This window comes from Camelus ferus, chromosome 8, assembly GCF_009834535.1.
Source record: "Camelus ferus isolate YT-003-E chromosome 8, BCGSAC_Cfer_1.0, whole genome shotgun sequence".
NCBI lineage: Eukaryota > Metazoa > Chordata > Mammalia > Artiodactyla > Camelidae > Camelus > Camelus ferus.
The window spans coordinates 63,861,843-63,883,907 of NC_045703.1; the positions used below are offsets into that span (position 1 = coordinate 63,861,843).

Consider the following 22,065-nt stretch of genomic DNA (forward strand, 5'->3'; position numbering starts at 1 on the left):
TGATCTCATGCATGGAGTTCCGTACCACCATCTTTTGCCCTTGGACTGACATATCTGACTTTGCCCTCTGAGTGAGCAGAGAGAAGAAGCACTTTGCTGGGGCTGCTCTGTCCTCCTGCCATCCCTGAGTGCTCACTTGTTTTAATCTGAGACTGACTTCAGTTCACAAACAGCTGAGGGCCACGGAGAGGAGGACCAAGAGAATTGTCTTTCTAGATCACCAGACCTACCAGGAGTGGTATTCTACCATGAGCAGTTCTCCAAGAACGCCAAAATCATGTCAAATTCATATCCTTAGGTGTCCCTTTCTTTTATATTATGCACCTTATTTCTTCCCACATCTGGTCTTGTTGTATTTATGTCGCAAATCAATATCATTAGAAAAGCTGGTTTAGCAAATATTAGCATAAACCATATTGATAATACCATTTATAACTCTATTATTGAAAAAATGTTTTAGATTTGAGTGACATCAAGTTTTATAATCACAAAGACATATACATTACAGCACACCCTGCTGGAAAATACTCCATTATAATATATTGATAATAACATATTAGCATGTATGTTGCATATATGTGTGTTATACCAAAGAGATACCCGATTTATATTCATAGAAGCTTGTTGTTCTAACATAAATCACATTTATCTCTTTTTCACTTAACTGTGATATCTTTGATGCTGAGATTAGGAGAGGAAGGGAAAAAAAGGAAAATAAATGTGTTTTTCTTTTTTGATGATGAGTATTTTGGTGATTTAATACATTGTTCTGTAATTTGCTATGTAGGTAGTAGTAAATATCATCTGATGGAAAACCCCAGAACTAGCTGCCTGCCTCTGAGAATTCACAAAGTTGGGTACTACTGTAGGGGAAGAGATCACAGGGGTTGAATTTGGGATCTGAGCAAGTGCCCTTGATAAATGGTAGGAAAGAGACCTTAACAAACTCATGACTGACTTGCCCAAGGTTTCTAGAGAAGGTTGGCAGGGAGCACAGACACAAAAGGTGACTCTTAGAAGCAGGGAAGCTTGGGATGGACAGCAGCAGATTTGGCGAAATGTAAATAAAACGCAGTTGGATGAGACACACTGTGTCCACCTAAACGGTTCGGGAGATCCCAGCTGGCTGTGAGTCACATGTATTCAGAAGAGGATCTTCAGCTAAGCAGGTCCATCCAATAAAAAGAGAAAGGAGGCTAGAAAAATGCAACTCAGCCAAGCAGGCCAGATGGACACCCATCACAAACTCAGTTTCTTATCTCTCTGCTCGTCCAGACATGACCCCACGGTATTTCCACTAGGTGGGTTCTGGTCATCACAAACTCCACTTGACAAGGCTGAGCTCACTCTCCTCAGTCCTGGCCTCACTTCCTCTCCTAGAAATGTTTTTCCTATTTCTATTCATAGCAATGTCACACTTCCAGCCACAGTACTCGATAGTCATCTTACTCATTCTCATATCCAGTCAATTTCCAAGTTCTGTCAAGTTTGCCTTAAAACTTTTTTTTTTTTAATTTCTTCCTTTTCTATCCATTTCTACTGTTAGTTCCCCCTGGACCTGAATCACCCTTCAATCTCTTAACAGTTCCTTCTATGACCTTACCCACTCCATTTTGCCTGACATACTAATGCCAGAATATTATTTTTTTTAAATACTTAAAAAGATCACGTTGAAAGACTTCCAGAGATTTTATTTTGCCAAGTGGAATCAAGATTGCATAAGGCCACACATTCATTAAGGACAGAGTTATGGCCAGAGCCCAGGATTTTTTAACCTCAGTTTCAATACATTTTCTTCTAAAGTATGTACATGATGTCTTAAGAATCCCAGCCCAGGAATTCATTACCTGTCCTATTTCCTCCCCAGCTCTTTTCATTTTTTTGTACTTGGTTTTAATCTCTAAGCTGTCTCAGTTCTTTTTGGAAGTAGGAGGGTGTCTTAAAACTTAAATAAATCAAAACAAATGTTGGTCAAAATAAAAACGCTGTAAGAATAGACAAGTAAAACTATGTCAAACAGGTACAATTCATGCTTTTTTTTTTTTCAGAGACAGATCGTACTGAAGGAATTTGGTTTTATGTGTTACTAGCCACCTGGTCCAGATGATTTCTGATCTGGGATTCTTCTGCTCCCAGGAAGAGTGTCTGGTTTGAGTACACAAGCTGGAGCCAGCTCTTGGTACTGAGCTCAGCTCTTGTCCCTACTGGGTTTCAAGAATATCTGGAGAGCTCAGCGTCTCAGTACTGTAGGAGAATGGAATCCATCCATCCAGGGAATGTTGGCTAAAGTCTCATTTTAACAAAATCTAAATTTGGATTGGAAGCTTCTAACAGAGCTATTTGTAAAGTCTTCCCCTTGGCCTTAAGAAGGCCTCCTGCAAGGGGCCGTAGCAGACTTCAGGATGAGAGAGTTGGGGGATTAACAAACAAAAGCAGAGGACCACAGAAACAGGAGCCTCATGCCTCACGGCCGTCACCTCGCCTCGCACTCGGGGAAGCAAGCTTGACCCCAAATCCTAATGCAGGGCTGCGCTGGGCTCAGTCTCCTGAGAGCCACAGGACTGCTATAGCCCATTTTGGGCATAAGAGTTGTCTCAACTATTAGTGGACTTGTTTCTTTCGCCACCCAGTTACAACAAACGAGGAGCTGGTTCAAGACACAAAGCCCTTATTTGGCAATTTTCATCATCAGTGCACTTTCCAAATGCTAACTAATTAATCTGCTTGACAGCGTTCCATTTAACAGTTGTACAAGTTTTATGTTCATAAATTCTTATAAAGTTTTTCTTGCTTTGGTGTTTTGTTTCTAGGTCTCCTCCTGCCCCTCCCCCGTCTTCTTCCAAAGCCAGATTCATGAGTCTCTTTGCTGATACAGCGTCTGTTCTCTTCCACAGTCTGGATGTCCCCGTAGTGGTAGATGATCAAGTGCGAAAACGAGATGAGGATGTGGGAAGGAGAGAAGGAGGGAAAGAGCCTCCCCGTTGTGAGTATCAGAAATGCCACCCCGACATTGCACTAAGTGAAGTAAGTCAGAGAAAGACAAATGTGTGGAATCACTTACATGTGAAGTCTAAAAAAATACAACATGCTAGTGAACATATCACAAAGAAGCAGACTCAGATACAGAGAACAAACTAGTTGTTCCCGGTGGTGGGGGAGGGGCAATATAAGGGTGGAGGCACGGGGGGTACAATCTGTTGGGTGTGAGATAGGCTTCAGGATGTACTGTGCAACACGGGGAACAGAGCCAGTATTTTGTAATAACTGTAAATGGAAAATAATCTTTAAAAATTGTATAAAAAATTAAAACTAAATGCATACATAAAATAAAAATTAAAAAAAAAATGCCACCCAGAGAAAGACCGTGCATTCAGGTAGCTACTGCCTCTGATGGTGCTGCCATGATCCCTCTAGCTCTTGCGAGATCAACAAGTATTTATTGAGTGCCTACTACGTGCCAAGCCCCTGTTCTAAGTGCTAGGCTGAGAGCAGCAAAGAAAAGGGTACTCAGTCTTTGTCCTCATGGAGCCTTGATACCAGGAGCTTAGAGATCGACCTCAAACATCTCCCTCAAACAGTCCCATAACTTCCTGCTTTCTTGTTCTACAGCATTTTGCAGGGAAATGAATTCCACACATTTATTTTTCATGGGGACAAATACAACTTTATTCTAAAGCTTCCTCTTGCAAAGCCCTAAGACCTACTCCCAGGAATCAGTGAGCAATTCCACACCTTTACCATCTACACCACTAGCTCTTGAGATTTGGGGGTTAGGAACACTGTTAAGAACCTACTGATAACTATGCAACCGATCAACAAAAGAAATATGTATGTGTCATAAATATATAAAATTTTTATTTTTATATATTTATATATGGAGATAAGTAAATACATATATATATATAGAAAAGTGTGCATGCTGTTCTAAAGCCCATGCACCCCTGGTTAAGGAGCATCACCTAATCTAGAAATACCACTATTTTAAAGACCTTTATTCCATTTAGATTTCAGCTATCACAATTAGATTGTGCAGCTTGGAGCATACCAATTATTATTATTGTGATTTACGGTATTATATTAGTTTCAGGTGTACAACACAGTGATTCAAAACTTTTATAGATTATACTTCGTTTAGAGTTATTAGAAAATAGTGGCCATATTCCCATGCTGTGATATATATCCTTACAGCTTATTTATTTTATCCATGGCAGTTTATGCTTCTCAATTCCCTACCCCTATCTTGCTTCGATCATTTCTTTGAATTATTCTGGCCCTTCTTAAGGCAAGACTGAAAATGCATGGAACACTCTAGATGGGCACATGGGCAGCTCTTTCAGAGAGCCAAGTATTGCTGTCTGCAAAGGTTTTAATCTTTTAGTTGAATCAGTACATTGTCTTTAAGGGTTAGTTTGTAATGATGACATGCACCGTCTTCTAGATGGTGACTGCAACCTTGGAACCCATCATTTCTCTAGGGTAATTGGCCTTATAGTCCCCTGAATGTATTCTCTTACGCCGGCCTATAAGGAATTTCATCTGCCAGTTATCTGCTCCCGTACACAGTCCCGTGAAAATTTCACAGTTCCCTCTGTGACGATGGCATACTGTTTCATTGTTAAAAAGAACTCTGTCACGGGCAGACCTGAGGATCTTACTGTAAACAGTCTCTTGTTAACATCTTAGCATCCATTTGTGAGTTGGCACAATTTAAAAAATATTTATCTTGGCCCTTCTCTCCTTTTAGGGGAGCCAGTGTCAGTGTTCTTCTAAGATAAAACAGTTAATTTAATTCTGTGTTTGAACCCAAATAATATATGGCAAAGTATTAACAGTGGACATCCTGGTTAGCTGGATTATGGATGATTTTAATTTAATTCATTTTTTGCTTCTCTACGTTTACCACATTTTCTACAAAGAATATATATTGCTTTTGCAATTACACATATTATTAAATAATGTGTAGTTTTTCATGGAATTTTATCCCATGTGGTCCTACTAAGTATTTAAATTGAGGCCCTCAACTGCATGCTTCCTTCTAAATACAAAGGAGGTACAATCTCCCTTTCAGAAGCTGTCTTACCTTTCTTACCGTGCATTATCTTACTCTTAAATGTACAGGGAATCACATCCTTTGGTCTTTAATCATGAATGCCTGTCACATTAGGAGTGTGCCAGTCCTGCATTAAACTGATCTGTCTACACAAGTTTCAATGGATCCCAAATTTCACCCTTGAGTGTCTTCTCAACTCTCGGGTAGAGCCCGTTTATTTCCAGTGATTACTCAAGTTTGGGAGAGAAAAGTGTGACAAAATGCATTTTTGATTCAGCCAAGACATCTAGTTTATTTATCGCTATTTGATTTTGCACCTGTGACTGATCTGCTTTGAAAGTTAATTTAGGAGCGAGGCTGTCACTAACGCTTTCCTTTATAAGTTGATTCATTCTGCTGGCTCCTTTTCAGACCTGCATGGGCTTTTTATATTGTGATCATCAATCAGTTGGTCTCATTGATTCTCTTGCTATCTTTCTGACTCCCATATTTCTCACAAATATTCTAATACTGCGGTTGGTCCCTCAGAAAAGCCCCTCGATTCTTTTTTAGCTTTAAATTTTTTATTTGTATCTTTTCTGCTATGTATGACATTTCTTATATTTTTCTACTTAGGCTTATTTATTTAGTCATTTATTTATACCTTTATTCTGGCATTATTCCTGTACAGTAAACTACACATATTTCAGATGTACAATTTGATGAATTTTAACAGACGTATACACCCATGAAACCACCAGCACAATCAAGACAGCTAACATTTCCATCACTCCCCAAGAGGTGCCATTTTCAAATTCCCAATTTATCCTTTCCCACCCCTTTTAACTCCTGGTAACCATGTTTGTTCTCTATGTCTGAGAGTCTGTTTCTGTTTTGCAGATAGGTTCATTTTTTTGTCCTTTTTAAAAAAGATTCCACATATAGCGACATCATTACTTCAGCACACTTATTTTTAATATGATGAGTTTTAAAATGATACATATTCTTTTTAAATTTCACTTAGATTGCAGGTTATACAGACATAAGATGTGAGCTGGATTTGGCCTCTAGGCTGTAATCTGCCAAACTCAGATCGAGATATTTAATTATGGCATTTTCTACCCCCAGTAACTTTGTCATATTTCCTTTGCCCATAAAGTTCTGCAACTTGTTTCTGAGAGGCCCTAAAATACAAAGCCACGTCCCATGTTGCGTGCCTACACCATGTTCTTCCTATACAGAGTTTCTGTTTGGCAGCAAGAGGCTATATGGTTCCTTACATGCTAATTATATCACAGCCCTCATTTGTTGCCAAGAGTTTCCATCTGGCCATTTGGTCTGATAAGTCTTTAACGTTTATTTGAAGCAGTTATGCACACTGGGCTGGCCTTTCACCACTCCTCCCATACATTAGTTCTTCAATTAGAGCCTCCTTATTTTTTTATCCTCCTTTTTCCCACATACCCTCCACTTCCTCCGTGATGGCTTTATATGAATCTTGGATAACTCAGATCCTATGTTTTCAGCCATTTTCCTCCCAATTTCTTGATTTTTAAACTTTGTGAAATCTGAAAAACATTCTTGACAGTCTGGTGCTATTTTCCCTTAGATGGTAGCCTACTTTTTTCTGGATAGATTCTAATTTTCCAAAAGATATCCTGGTTCTTGGTGACTGTATAAATCTCTTCCTTACACTGTTATCTTTTCCTATATATTCAGACTCTTGGAAATCTACTTTCTTTAAAATCCGTCATAGAATCTAGCCTGATTCAGGAGGTTGGACTGAAGCTGTCCGCCTTGTAAGTAAAATCTGACTCAGGCATGATTCAAATTGAGTCCCTATAATTTTTCATTGTTTATCGTCTCCAGCGATTGCCACTTGCTTTACAAAGGTCACTGTAGGTGTTATGATGGGCACTTCAGTACATGGATCATGGCCACACAATCTATTTTTGAGCCAGTTACCTAATCTACTAATGAAACTAACTTCTCTCTGCTCAATTAGCATCCATCATCTTGGAGAAGTTTGGTGAGGGCAAGATGACTCTGGAAATCTCTTAGGAGTTGGATTCTAACTAAAGGTCAATTTCTTTTCCCACTATTTGGATATTTTTGTTTAGTGTGATGAAAATAGCATGGAAATAAGATTCAAGAGATTTGAATTTTTACTCTAGTGACATGAACTTAACCGAGTTAAACCATCCGGACCTAAGTTTCCTCAACTGAAAAATGAAGGACTTGTAGTTGGCTTTTAAGACTGTCTCCAACATTCTGAGTCTCTATAACAAAGTGTACATTAGGAACAATGATGTGCCCAAGTGACAGAATTGGCATATGGAGATGTGATTTTCAGGATCATGACACTTTCATGTGAAGTAAAAATTAAGTTTTAATTGCTTAATTCTTTAATATAAGCTTTTTCAGTGATTTAGGAACATGACTGTCTGTCAGGACCTCAGCTTTGAACTTTGAAACTTGAGCTTTGAAAATCAGTGCCTTGACTATGCATGTGAAGAATCTGAGGCACAGAAAGGCTGACTCCTCATCAAATGAGAAGTAATTAACTCTGCCAGGACCCAGAATTAATGACAGTTTTACATACAGTAGTTTCAGTTTGAGAAACACATTACTCTTGGTTCCAGAACACTATTTCTAATTATGTTTCATGATACTCAGTGTATGCTGTTTCAGGTCCAGAGTTAAAACTGGTTTTATCTTCTTAATCCCAGAGTCACTTTTCATGAGAGTAACAACTAACCAAAGTAAAATATATCACTTTCCTTTGGCTCCTCAGGCCAAGGTTTTTGCTGTTGTTTTTTAATCTAAAGCAAGACATTTATGTAGAAGAAATAACACTTGAAGTTCCATTCAGCTTTTGGATTTGGGATCTCTGTTGGTGGAAATGAGATGATTGAATTAATAAATATGAGTTGGTTTATTTTAATATTAAACAATAAAAGTAGAGAATATCAAAGATTTTTTTTTTTTTTATTTTGAGGGGGAACATAATTAGGTTTGTTTATTTATTTGTTTTTAATGGCGGTATTGGGGATTGAACCCAGGACCTCTTGCATGCTGAGCATGTGCCCTACCACTGGCATGCAGTATGCCACAGACATTTCAGCTTCGAAATGAAATTTGGCACTTCCCCAAACTACAGAAAAATTTCATTACTAAAGGACCGACTAATTCCATATGTGTAAAATACGAAATTTTGTTCTCTTCCTCTTTTTAATTTGAAAAATTAATCTATCTAGGAGAATTAATAGCAATTTTGTATTTCACTCAGCTTCACTCAGAATGTTCTCCAGCCTGAAAATTTCTTATAGCTCATATAAAACCCATTTGCCCAGCTCTTCAAGTTTGATATCTAGTAATATCTAGTATATTGAGCTTATTCAAAGCATACAGAACAGACATCCCAAATCAACTGTGTTTTCTTAAAATTCAGGCATTTCTGGGCTAATCTGCATGACTCATAGTGTAGATTGTGTATCTAGTTATATCAAGGATCTGGGAACTTATCTCAGTAGGAAAATCGGACACTCAAGTGTTTGACCCAGAATGTTGGGGTTTGAGGAAGTGGATACATAATACTCCTTTTCTCTTCCATCTGAGTTTGAAATCAAACAATATAGTGGATTAAGGAGCTGGAGGAGAAAATAAGTCTTTTGTTGTTGTTGTTGTTTGTTTTTTAATAATACTGGAGACCATGGCTTAGGAGAGGCCACATGGACTTCCATCTTGAATCTCAGAATCACGCAAACATCCACCCCATCACAGGTAACACTGCAGTCTCCCCAGAGGCACAGAGCCTTTGCCAGCAAGGGCCGGCATGTGGGAAGCACATCACATGATATGTCCTGTGGGGGCAGAGGCTGGGCTGTCCATGCCTAGTGCTTGCTCCCAAATTTGCCAGTAAGATAACATAATCTTCCTCCTTAGAGAAGAGTGAACGAAGACGTGTGGCATATCCAGACTCACCGTTACCCCTTCATGGGGAAGATGAAGCTCAGGTCGGCACCCCCCTCCAACCCTCACCCCTACATCACAGTTTGCTTGCCAATATCTTCACACATGTTTCTGAGTCAAGCCCAGTAGCTGCCACAGAGACACTTCTCTGGTCCAGTTTCCAGGGAACAGGTTGCATTAAGAGTGACCAAAGGCTAAAAAAAAAAAAAAAAAAAATTAAAGAACAAACTAGAGGTTACCAGTGAGAGGGGAGAGGCAATACATGGGTGGTGAGTGGGAGGTGCAAGCTATTGGGTGTAAGACAGGCTCAAAGATGTATTGTACGACATGGGGAATATAGCCAATATTTTGTAATAACTGTAACTGTAAAGTAACCTTTAAAAATTGTATAAAGGACCTGTGTGTATAGCACAGGGAACTGTTTTTGATTTCTTGTAATATATAATGGAAAAGAATCTGAAAATATAAAATACATATATGTGTATGTATAACTGAGTCACTTTGCTGTACACTTGAAACTAACATCGTAAATGAACTACACTGTAATAAAAAATAAAATTAAAAAATTTTTTTAAATTAAAAAATAAACATTGTATAAAAATTAAAAACAATTTTTTTTAAAGTGGGTTATTGAGAGGACAGGCCTCAGCAACACTGGCTTTCATGCTCCGGCAGGGACTGGGGACAGCGGTCCACACTGACATCGATGCTCTGGCCATTGGCAGGCAGCAGCCTTCATGGTAGTGCTGGCAGGCATCAGGAGCAGCTCAGAAACAATGAAAACCATACCCCTAACAAAAGTCAATATTAATAAGCTTTACTGTGTGCCAGGAATTCTGTCGAACAATTATATCATCCTTTTAAATGTTCTTTTTTACGAAAATTTATGTACTAGAAAGCAGAAAGTCTGAGTAAGAATTACCCATAAACCCATCATCTACACATAATAGTTATTCATATTTTTATGTGTTTGTATCTTTTTTATTTTGGTGGAAATACTTTTAGTTACAGATATCATGACATTACACTCCTAAATATTTTGGAATGCACCTCTGAAATGTCAGGACAAGACATTTTCTATATAACCATAACATCATTATCATCTTTGACAAAATGAACGATTTTCCAATATCTAAATCTTAGTCTGTATTTACATTTTCCCAGGTCTTCCTCACAATGTCTTTATAGCTCATTTGTTTAAACCAGAATTAATGTCACATTTATTATGTCTCTTAAATATTTCTTGATCTAGAAAACCCCCCCTTTCCTTTTTTTCACAGCACAACTTTTTTTTTTTTATCATGACTTTTGCTTGTTGAAGAGACCAGATCTGTTTTCCTTTATAACGTCCCTCCTTCTGTATCTGTCTGACTGTTTTCTGTGGTGTCATTTAACCTATACCTCTATTCCCTGTATTGAAAGTCTCAGTTAGATTTAGGTTAAGCATTTTGGCAAGAATATTTCATAGGCATGGCTGTGTATTTCTTTGCATTGCAATGGAAGTTACCTAATTTCTAGCTGTCGTTGCACCATAAGTGATACTAAAATTTACCACCAGGTTGAAGTGGAGACAGCCTGATCTTCCCACTGTGGTATTGTGTCATCTGGGCCTCCCTACTGCGGGTCTTCTCCACATTTAACTGGCATCTGGACCGCAGCATCTGACCCCAGAGCCTACGTGCTTCAACACAGTTCATTCTGCCTCCTGTTAGCAGTGTCTTTAACTCACGTCGGAGGATGACCGACCTGTTAGAAGTACTGCATGTCAACCTAGTGAGTTGGTACAAGAAAACAGATATATGGCAGAGAACTATTCTGGGTATTCCAGATCCATCTGACAGAAATTCATGAAAGCAAAATCAGAAAAAAAAATGTTTGTATAAACTAGTATCACAAGTTTAAAATTTTTGTTTATATTCTTACTCTTAGGTTATTTTGGGCCAGAAAGACACAGACAAAACCAAGTGTGTTAGTAATTACTTTCCTTTCCCCTCCTGATACAGATGTGGGAGCGAGCGGGTTAGTAGCCGCTGCCAGAGAAAGGGTGGGGGGCAGGTATGTGTGAGGGGGGCTCGGGAAAATCAAAATCATATGCACAGCACTTCCAGTCTCTTAATCATGTCCTGCCTTGAGTGGCGGTTTGTTCTTGTCTTTTACATGCTAAGTGTTGTTTCCCTATTTGATAGTAAGCCCTTTGAGGGTAGATTTGGCCTTTTGTCTTTCAGCAACAATGTTTATTTGGAAAGAAGTTGGTCTTTGGAGTCAGACCTAATTAGTCTTGAATAGGATGAACTGTAAACACACTTTGTGTGTCCATGTGCAGAAGGTTCCATCTTTGAGTCTGTTTCATCATCTGTAAGATGGGAAGATACATGCTTCACAGCTTTTGTTATAAAGATTCATTTGTTCATTCGACAGATGTTTCCTGAATTTCCTGAGCATGTTCTGTCTGCCAAGCCCAGCTCTACGTAGAGGGGATGCAATGTTGATTATACGACAAGGTCACTGCTCTTGTTGAAATAACTGGTGAAACATTTAGCTTCGTTCCACTGTTCTAGCACAGAGTGACGCTCGGAGCTGATTTGTTTTCTTTGCTCTCTGCTGAACTGCACTCACTGTTCAGCACTAGTCTATACCATGCTGCAGGGGGCAAGGGGCGTAAGGGGGTCCGTTACAACTTGAATTGACCGGGAAAACATCTAGAGGCTTATCTACACACTGCTGGCAGTGGGAGGTGAAGACAAGTGCTTCCATTCTTTCTCAGTTCTGTGGTCCTGAGTGTAGCTTTGACGTGGAGAAAGTCTTTGAAATCAGGAAACAGAGACTTCCTAATTAAATGTGTTAGGAAAAAAAAGGTAAAAAAAAAAATACGTATCATATATGTAAATAAAATGTTTACAGATAAATATATATACATACTCACAGACATTCTGGGGAGAAAGTGGTTAAATTCCTAGACTATTTCCCTTAGAATTTGTATCATTTCAGTATGATTTCATGTGCTTTCACGCCCCTCACCCCACTGCCTGGCATTTCTTATTATCTCTCTATCTGTATTTGTTTTGCCTGCTCAGTTGGACTGTAAGCTCTTTGCAGACAGCATTATTACTCTCTTACACAACATTTTGCCAACACAATGTCTGTGGGCATAATTCGTGCTCAAGGCGCACTGATGCCCAAATCCCAATGCAGGATTAACTATCCTGAGGATGCCAGAGTCTGGTCAGCATTTCAGTGTTTCAGACAGGTAGACGGATGTATGACTTCCACATAAGCCTGCAGAGTTCTCTGATACTCTGTATTTTGGCCACTGTTACTATTCCACACCTCCAAGCATTTTCTGCTAAAGAAGCTGACTGAGCAAACCCACGGAGGTGTTTTTCATTTCCTTTGATGGAGCATAATGCTTTCGTATATAAACACAATAACACAGTCATCACATATGCACTTACATTATTGTAGTGGCTGTGTACTCAGCAATACTCCCAGCCAGGCAAGGAGCCCAGGAGTTCTATTTTCCATTCTGATCTAAATTATGTTATAATAAAAGAGTTTTCAATCAAGGTAAATACAATTTCATCCCAGCACAACATCTGCATTCCTGCCCTCTCTTCCCCCTCCCACCCTTTTTCCTTTTATTCTAGGTCACTCACCCTGCTAAGAGTGAGATTCTCCTCTGGTAGGGAGACTGAACTATAACAAAGCTCTAAATGCATCTCCTGTAACACACCCCTGTGATTTGCAAAAGCAGGAATAAATCAAAGCAGGGAAGAGATGCCACGTTAAGCCAGAAGCTAAATGTTACATCGTGTAGCGCGAGGCTAGGAGAAGAGAGAACCTGCTTTTTCCTGGCAGCACAATATCTTTGTGCTTGTTACCTCCCCCACAGCCCCATTAAAACAATCATTCTGAATCTGCGGGAAATTGTCACCTCCTTCTTTCCTGCCAGGGCAGCTGGTACTGGAGGCTGCAGACATCGCTCATTCCCTTCAAGGTTCTTAACACACACGCAAAAAGGAAAATGAAGCTTAATTTGTTAAAAAAAGAAAAAAAAAAAGTGTCCGCTTACCCTCCGGCTCAGCGCAGGCACCAGGGGTAAAAAGCAAAGATAAATGCCTGGAGGTGAACTGGCACCAACTCTAATTCTCCACTCACTCCGCTGCACTACTGTATCCATCACATTAATCATGCTGGATGCAGAGACATTTCAAAAACTTAAGCAATTTTCAAACTGGGATGCACCATTTAAAAAATACAATAACATGACTTTATTTTGTCATGCTTTCTTTGTACCAACAGTGAATCTCAAAAATGTGCTGCAGATGTTAGTACAAATAATTAATTCCCCTGGTGGGAATGGGAGGGAGAGGCAGGAGGAAACAGCCCAGCGTGAGCAGAGGAGGCGCTGCCCAGCCTCTTCTCGTCCCGTGGCCTTCCCCAGGTCACAGGAGCTGGGCTGGGTCTTCCCAATCACTGCAAGGCTGAACTCTGCCCTGGTTCCTGGACCGATTCACACAACAGATGGGCAGAATTTAAACAGCTCCATCGCGTTATCCCATGGAATTTAATATTCCAGCTTCCCATGCCCCAGAGCCCTGACGTCCCTGCGCTCCTGAGTGCTCTCCTGCTGAGAACTGAGCACTGTTTCGGTTCTCACTGCCCTGCCATCCTCAACTGAGTCCAGGCAGCTCTGCCTCTGCCTCCCAGTCCTGAGACAGTCTCCTGATTCCTGGGATTTAAGCTTCCTTTTCTTTTCTTTTTTTTAATGGAGGTACTGGAGATTGAACACAGGACCTCATGTATGCTAAGTATATCCTCTACCAGTGAGCTATATGGCCTCCCACTTTGAAGCTTCCCCTGCTGACACTTGCCATTCTCAATCCATCACCCTGCTCTACTTTCTTCCCTGGACCTGCCTATCTCTTCTCGGAGGTCTAATGTCCCCGTTGTCTAGCCCACAGCTCTTTTTTGGGCACGACACTTCATCTTGCTACCCAGTTGCTCTTGCGTGTAGGCTGAGTCTGCCTTCCGGCCCCCAATCTGCTGCAGTTTGGGAGGTTTGTGCCAGACCCCTTCTCATATTTTCTTTCTATATTGTGGTTTTATCAGATTTCTCACCCTGACTCCAAAGTTTGAAGAAAGCACATGAATAGAAGCAAAGTGGGGATTCCTAGAACTCCATACGGTGTGATGGTGGCCAGACACTGAGCATGAGGAAAGGACATCTTTGTGGACTGGAGGGTCTTGGTGTGTCATCCTAAAAACTCAGATCCTGAGGTGACTGAGCACGTGGTGTGTGCTGAGGGATGGCAGTGTGGGAGAGGCTAAGAGAGCCTGGGTCTCTTTCATTGTAGACTTTTGGGAAATGTCTAGACATCTATTGTTGAGAGACAAGCCAGCCTTCTGGGTCACAGACACAATGATGAATTAACTGAACATGCTTTCTTGGGTTCCAGAAAACCAAGTGTTTTCAAACTTTCACCTTTACTATATGGGATAGGTGTGTAAACCTTCAACAAGGATAAACCTGGGAGCCTCCATCCCACTGAGGAAAATCCATACATCCCTTGCCTAGTGGGGCAAAAATCTACCAAGAACGTTTCAGTATTATGAAATAGATCAGGTGTGTGCAAAATCCCAGCTTAAATCATACCTATTAAAACATCCAACTTAAGAAATAAATGTTCCTGAGACTACTGAAGTCCTCTGTCTGTCCCCGTTCTCTTTTTCCTCTTATCAGAAATAACCAGTGTTCTGAATCTGGGGCGTGTAATTTAGTTCCTGCCATTTCCGTGCACTTACATGCATGCGATTATGTCTGTGTGTGTGTGAGTAAATAATATTGTTTTGTATGTTTTATAGTCTTATTTGAGTGGTTCCACATGATATATAATCTTCCACAACTTTTTTTCTCTCAATACAGCATTAAAGCTTATCCATCGTGTTCTAATTCTGACATCAGCAAACTATGGCTCATAGGTCAAATCTAGCTGGTGGTTTGTTTTTATACACCCCTTGAGCTGAGAATGGTTTTTGCATTTGTGAAGGATTGAAAAATAAACAAATCAAAGCAGTAGACATGACAGGGGCCACATGGGGCGGATGAAGCCTCAAATATTTATTATCTGCTCTTTTACAGAAAAAAGTTTGATGAATCTTGTTCATTAATTTTGTCTGAGTTATTCTTCAGCTTGTGTTCTTCTAAGTACATTTTAAAACATATACCTGTTGAGTTTCATTAAAAAAAATCCTTTTTAGGATTCTCATTGAAATTACTTTGAATTTGTGGATCATTGTGAAGAGAATTGGGGGGAGGGTATAGCTCAGTGGTAGAGTGTGTGCTTAGGACACATGAGGTCCTCGGTTCAATCCCTAGTACCTCCATAAAAAAAAAAAAAAAAAAAACCAAAACCTAATTACCTCCCTCCGACCAAAAAATAACTTTAAAAAAATGGAAGAGAATTGATACATTGATGGTATTATACCTTTCCATCTGCATTCGTTATCCGTGGCTGCTATAGCAAATTACTCAAAATTTAGCAGCTTGAAACAACACAAATTCACTATCTTATATATGTGTTTTAATTGATCATTTGATTGAAGTATAGTTAATTTAGTATATTAGTTTCAGATGTGCAACACAGTGATTCAGTATCTTTATAGTTGATACTCCATTTAAATTTATTACAAAATAATGGTCATTTTCCCTGTGCTATACAGTATATTCTTGTTGTTTATCTATTTCATACATAGTAGTTTTTATCTCTTAATCCCATAACCCTATCTTGCTATCTTATAGTCTTTTAGGTCAAACTCCAACATGAATCTCCCTAGACTAAAATCAAGGTATGGGCCAGGGCTGTGCTCCCTTCTGAAGGAGCTGAAGTGTTTCCTGTCCTCTCCCAGCTTCCAGAGGCGCCCACACACTTTGGTTTGCAGCCCCTTGCACCTTCAAAGCCATCAGATGCATCATTCCAACTTCTGCTTCTCTGACTCTGACTTTTCTGCCTCCCTCTTCCACTTCTAAAGTCCCTGATAATGCTGGGCTCATGCAGATAATCTAGGATGATCATCTCATGTTGAGGGAATCACCTCAAAGCAACCAGCATTTGCTCCAGAACTTTAATTCCCCTTTGCCGAAGAAACTCGCAAATTCATAAGTTCCAGAGATTAGGATGTGAACACCTTTGTGGCCTTACTCTACCTATCACAAGCCATCTAGTGAGTTTTTCCTTCCAGTTATGATATTTTTCAGTTTGAAAACTTGCATTGGGTTCTTTCTGTATCTTCTCTTTCTTTGCTGAGACGATTTATTTTTCCATTTGTTTCACAAGGGATTGCAGTTGCCTGTTGGAACGTTTTTACGATGGCTGCTTTAAAATCCTTGTTAGATGCTTCCAACATTTGTGCCATCTTGGTGTTGGCATCTGTTGATTTTATTTTCTCATTCGAGTTGAGATTTTCCTAGTTCTTCGGATGACAAAAATGTTGGATTGTATCCTGTACATTTTGAGTGTAATGTTATGACACTCTGGTTCTTATTTAGATCTTCTCTTTTAGCTGGCAGTTAACAGGTTTGGGTTCAGAACACACATCCTGGCCTAGTTTTGTGGTTTGTGTTTCCAATAGCAATTTCGTTTTTAAAGCCTTTGCAATGCTATTCTGGTTTGCTTCACTTGTGTGCAACCCAGAGGCTGATGTGAAACCTGGGTAGTATTCCTCGCCAGAGTTCAATTCTCAGATCATTTGCTGTTTATTCTGGCTCATTTTACACACTGGCCTCTTGGGAATTTGCCCCAGAATTCATACACAGATTTAAGAATCCTTTTCCTTAGCAATCGTCTCTCTGTAATGCCCCGTCTCCACCCATTTCCCAGGCTCTTCCTCTCACACTTTTCTAGATATTTGTTTCCTATAAAGAGAGAATAGTTGACAGGTCTCCAGCCCTTGGTCTCAAGGTGAGGGTGGGGCAGCAAAGGAGTAACACCTCTGCTCATGTGAGTGCAAGCAGGATTGTTATAGAGAGTTTTATCATTTTCTTTGTAAAGGTTTTTATTTTTAAATTTTATTTAATTAATTATTTTATTGAGTTATAGTCAGCTTACAATGTTGTGTCAATTTCCAGTGTAGAGCACAATTTTTCAGTTATACATGAACATACTTTTATTCATCATCACAATTCTTTTTCACCATGAGCTACCACAAGATCATGTATATATTTCCCTGTGCTATACAGTATAATCTTGTTTATCTATTCTGCATATGTCTGTCAAAAAATATGGAATACTTCACGAATTTGCGTGTCATCCGTGCTCAGGGGCCATGCTAATCTTTTCTGTATTGTTCCAATATTAGTGTATGTGCTGCCGAAGTGAGCCCTGTAAAGGTTTCATATATTTTGCTTGTATTATATATTGGTATAGTTGGCAGAATTATCTATTGATACTATACATTGTTTCTATGCTTCCAAACATTAAAAAATAAATAACTTTGAATTTTGAGGTAAGTTGGCTAGAGATTCGGGGTGTGTGTGTGTGGCAAAGATTATCCTATAAAAAATGTAAGGGTGCTGGTCCTTTCCTTGGTTGGCAGATGACTTAATTAAATTAGTAAATTGAGATGAGATCATTATTGAGCTGTTTTCTTTAAGATCAATCAGAAGGTTCTGTAATCATTTGAAGGTGTGTGGACTTGATAAAGAGTTCTTAAAGCAGCTTTTTTTCTGTTTGGTCTGAGGAGAGAACTGGGAAAAGGTAACTTAGAGGGATGCAGAATTCTTATGAAAATTGATCAGGAGAACTATTTATGAACTGAAGAAAAGAGAAGAGAAAAAAGCCGCAGATGATAACGGCTGATAGATACCTAAGGAGACACTCTACATCGCTTGGTGATGAGGTGACGCATGTAGACTGAGATGCACGGCGAGGATGCCACCCACCTCTTAGCGAAGGGAAAGACTGGTTCACCTGAGGAGCAGGGCTTCATTTGTGCCAACAGCATGACTCGGCTTTGCTTGCTAAGTATGGACGGATTGCCTGAAGTTGGACTACACCTAAGCTTTAACCTGGAAATTTCTACTGTACATATTTGAGGTCCCAAAAGCACGAAGGATGTTTTCCTGAAATGTTTTTAGGGAAAAGTGGAAGATATAAGATGACGAAACAGGGGTTTGGGATAAGGATTTGAGAGCATTATGAGACAAAGAGAAGAATTAAAGATGACTCAGATGTGTTTAGTGTTTTTAGTGTAGGTATTTTGGTAGATGATGGTGGAATTAACTGAAACCAAAAAAAAAAAAAAAAAAAAAAAAAAGGAGGAAGAGCAGGTTTATAAGAAGAAAAATAAAGAGTTTGGTTTTGAGTATGAAAAATTTGAGATGCTTATTATACTTCCAATGGTGGAGCAGGCAGTTGGATATATTAGACTGCAATCCAGAGGAGATGTCTATGCTGGAGTTCTAAATGTGGAACTCATCAGCTGACAGATGGTGTTCAAAGCCATAGGAATGTATGATATTAGTCAAGGGGAGAGGGTGGACGGAAAAAGACAAGAACCATGATCAAGTCCTAGGACACACCAACATTTTAAAGTTGGACAGAGGAGCTAGGGAAGAAAACTAAGAGACTGTTATATCACCAAAGTCAAAAGAAGGGAGACATAGTCAACTGTTTAAGTTGCTGCTAACAATAAAATGGGATTGAATTTCACTTCCTGGAGGAATGTACCTTGAAAATAGTTATAGTTGTGAAGAAAACAATCCGACTGGAGTGTGTTAAGAGAGAATATTGTAGACATTCAACCATGGAGAGTTGATTAATACTGCAACAGACACACGCATACTCACCAACAGACAAAATAAAGGACAAATCTAATCTAAGAAATTTAAAAATCTTGTGCATAAGAAAAGGAACAGAAGATTCTGGAGCAGAAAGGCGACCAGCAGTCTGACCTGGCTCCTACCTCACTCTGCTCGTCTGAAGTCCCACTTGTGAGTCACAAATGCTCTTTCTGGAAAGAAGTGAAGAGAGAGGATATCTTTTTCCTCTTCTGCTAGGAAGTTATGAATGAATAAGGAGAGAAATCAACAAAGCTGACTTTCTCTGTTGGACGAGACAGATCCAAGCTTCACACTTAATTGGGAGAAGGGGTCTAAATCCTGGGAGTCTTTCCTCACAGAATGCATTATGTTCTCACTCCCCTGCCCAATTAGTTGGAGTGAACCAAGATACGAGGCATACAGTAGAATTTCAGAAGATAAAATGGAGCGCAGGCAATCCAGGACAGTGTGCACGCCACCCAGGCTGAGCTTCCTTCTTCTCTTACACACTGCTCCGTCCTGGCTGTTGTCCTCTCAGATGACAGAAAAGGCTGAACCAAGCTTTAGAGAAGAAAACATGATTCACACAAAAACCTGTACATGAATGTACAGTGTGCATTCTGCACAGTGACTGCTAACTGATGTGGGTTTTCTTTTGTAAGAGTAAAGCTGCTCTAAAAATGATTGTGGTGTACACCAGAAACTAACACAACATTGTAAATCGACTATACTTCAATAAAAATAAAATTGATTGTGGTAATGCTTGCACAACACTGTAAATATGTACGTAAAAATTGACTAGAACACTTAAAATGGGTTAATTTTATGGTTGTGAATTGTATCTCAGTACAGTTATTATAAGAGAAAGAGGCAGAGAGAGAGAAACATGGTTTTAGAGACGGCATGGAAAAAAATCCAAGAAATTATTCACAATATGGAAGAACCAATAAAATGTCTGGACAGAGTCATCTAACATGAACAAGGAAAATACAAGGAGCATAGCAACTACACAGAGTTAGTACAAGAACAAAGAGGAAACAACCATGAGAATGAATTAACCCAATCAAGTAAAAACGGTAACTCAGATAATTCCTCAATACTGCTTCACGTAATGGAGAACTTAATGAGCACATTAAGTTAGTAAGATAGAGAAAAAAGACAAAATTATAAAACAACAAAATGAGATCAACAGGGATAATGCAGTTCTAAGGTAACAATTCAGGGTTTAAAGCAGCATCTTTATGGAACTAATTAAAAAATGGTAAACACTAAGGTTTACTACTGAAAGCTGTATTCCAAGTCCATAATCTCTCCCTAAACTGAAATTGTAAAATATAAAAAAAGTGAAGAATTTGAGAGGGTTTTTCTTGATAATCTACTTGCAGCATAATCTGTCCTGAACAGAGATGAAGTTATTTTTAATATTTATTTATCCCATTTAATTTGAATATTTATATTTATACTTTACATTGAAAAAAACATTAAAACTTTTGAGGACTGGATGCTGCCCCTGATTCTACTGGAGTTTGATGCAATATATGGAATATACATTTATTTTTTACAATATGAAATAATTTTGAATTCCGAAACATTTATTCCACTAAGGGTTTCAGAAGGAGCTTGTGGACCAGTAAGAAAATAGGAGAAGCCACAAATAAATTAAGGGGACAATGAGATTAAAGTAATTTGAAAAATTAATATACAAGAAAAAAGATCCAATATAAAGATAACTGACATCTCTGAAATAAGAAGACAAAGGAAATAAAAGTGTATTCAAAGACCTAATACAAGAAAAATTTCCTGAAATGAAAGAAAAGTTCAAGAAAACTCACTGTAATACAGGAAAAATCAATATTCAAAATCCAGAAGTTATGAATGTCAAAGATAAAGAAGAATTACTTAGGCATCTAGGAAAAAAGGTGACTTATTTACAAGGGGTAAAGAATGAAATTGGCTCATACTTTCCTGCAGCAGTGTTAGATGTCAGAAAACACTGGAGTAGTATCTGCAAAGCTCTGGGAAAAAAAATATGGTCTAAGAACACTGTATACAGCCAACTCTCAGTTGAGTGAAAAAGCAACAGACTGACATTCTCAAATATGAACTAGGTCAGGGACTACCACACTCATGAGCCCTTCCTAAAACATATTGCCTGACAATTAATTCAACAAATTAGTAGTTTAGGCTGAATGGAAACTCAGGAATAGAGAAGTTATGTTGCAAGGAATGGTGGTGAACAGGGAATCCGTTTAAGGTTATCCTTTTTAAAGTTACTTATAGAACTCAGTAAAAGGCTTCATGTAATCAAGATTTCTTTTATCCTCCTGAGCAATAAATACTACATGGACCTTGGAATCTTTTTATTCTAGTGTCACCACCCCATTTTCCATATTGCCTTTGTCTAATATTTTAGTTTTGCTTTTTAAAAAATATTCCTTCTGAAATAATCATTTATTTCTTTTACAGCCAATGCTTAGAGAGTTTGACAAATATTTCTCAACATCTTTGCTCACCACTGCTTCTTGGATCTCACTCATTGAATTTCCATCTTCCTCAAATCTATCCTTTTGTAGTTGTTTCAGTAAGGGAGATACATTTCAGGGTTTTCTTTTGCTTGAAAATGTCTGTATTTTGCCTTCACTTTTGACTAATAATTTCACCGAGCACAAAATTCTCAACTGATAGTTACGTTTCTTCAGCACTTTGAAGATATTATTTCATTATCATCTGGTCTCTACTGATGCTTCTGAGAAGGCAGCTGTCAAATTTATTGTTGTTTGTCTGTAGGTAACGTAACTTTCTCTCTCCGGTACTTTAGGGTGTCCTGTTTTACGATGATGCTTCTGGATGTTGAATTTTCTTTCTCTTTCTCTTGCTTTCTGTTCTGTTCTGTTTCTGTTTTCTTCTTTCTTTCCTGTCTTCTTTTCTTTCTTACCTTTTGTTTTTTTTTCTTTTCTTTTTTGCTTTTATTTTTTTGCTTCTCTTTCTTATGTATTCTCCTAGGTAAACTTTAGCATGTCTACTGCTTCAAAATGTTCTAAAGAAAATTTAAATTGTGACAGGATTTTATTTAATCTATTAATTAATTTGGAACAAATCAATATTTTTAGTATGTTTAATATTCCTATTTAGGAACATGGTACTTCCACCCATTTAAAAATGTTTCTCTGTAAATGTTTTTTTCATGATCACTTCATCTTGCATAATTCTTGTTAAATAAATTTATAGGTTTGCTATGTATTTTTTT

The 22,065-nt window shown here is 38.7% G+C and overlaps 1 non-coding gene across 1 annotated transcript; it reads right to left on the reverse strand.

The window, feature by feature from the left end:
* Positions 1-17,273: 17,273 nt before the first annotated feature.
* LOC116665560 lies at positions 17,274-17,380 on the reverse strand. Its single transcript, XR_004322218.1, has one exon. It is a non-coding gene; the product is annotated as a U6 spliceosomal RNA (small nuclear RNA).
* Positions 17,381-22,065: the final 4,685 nt, after the last annotated feature.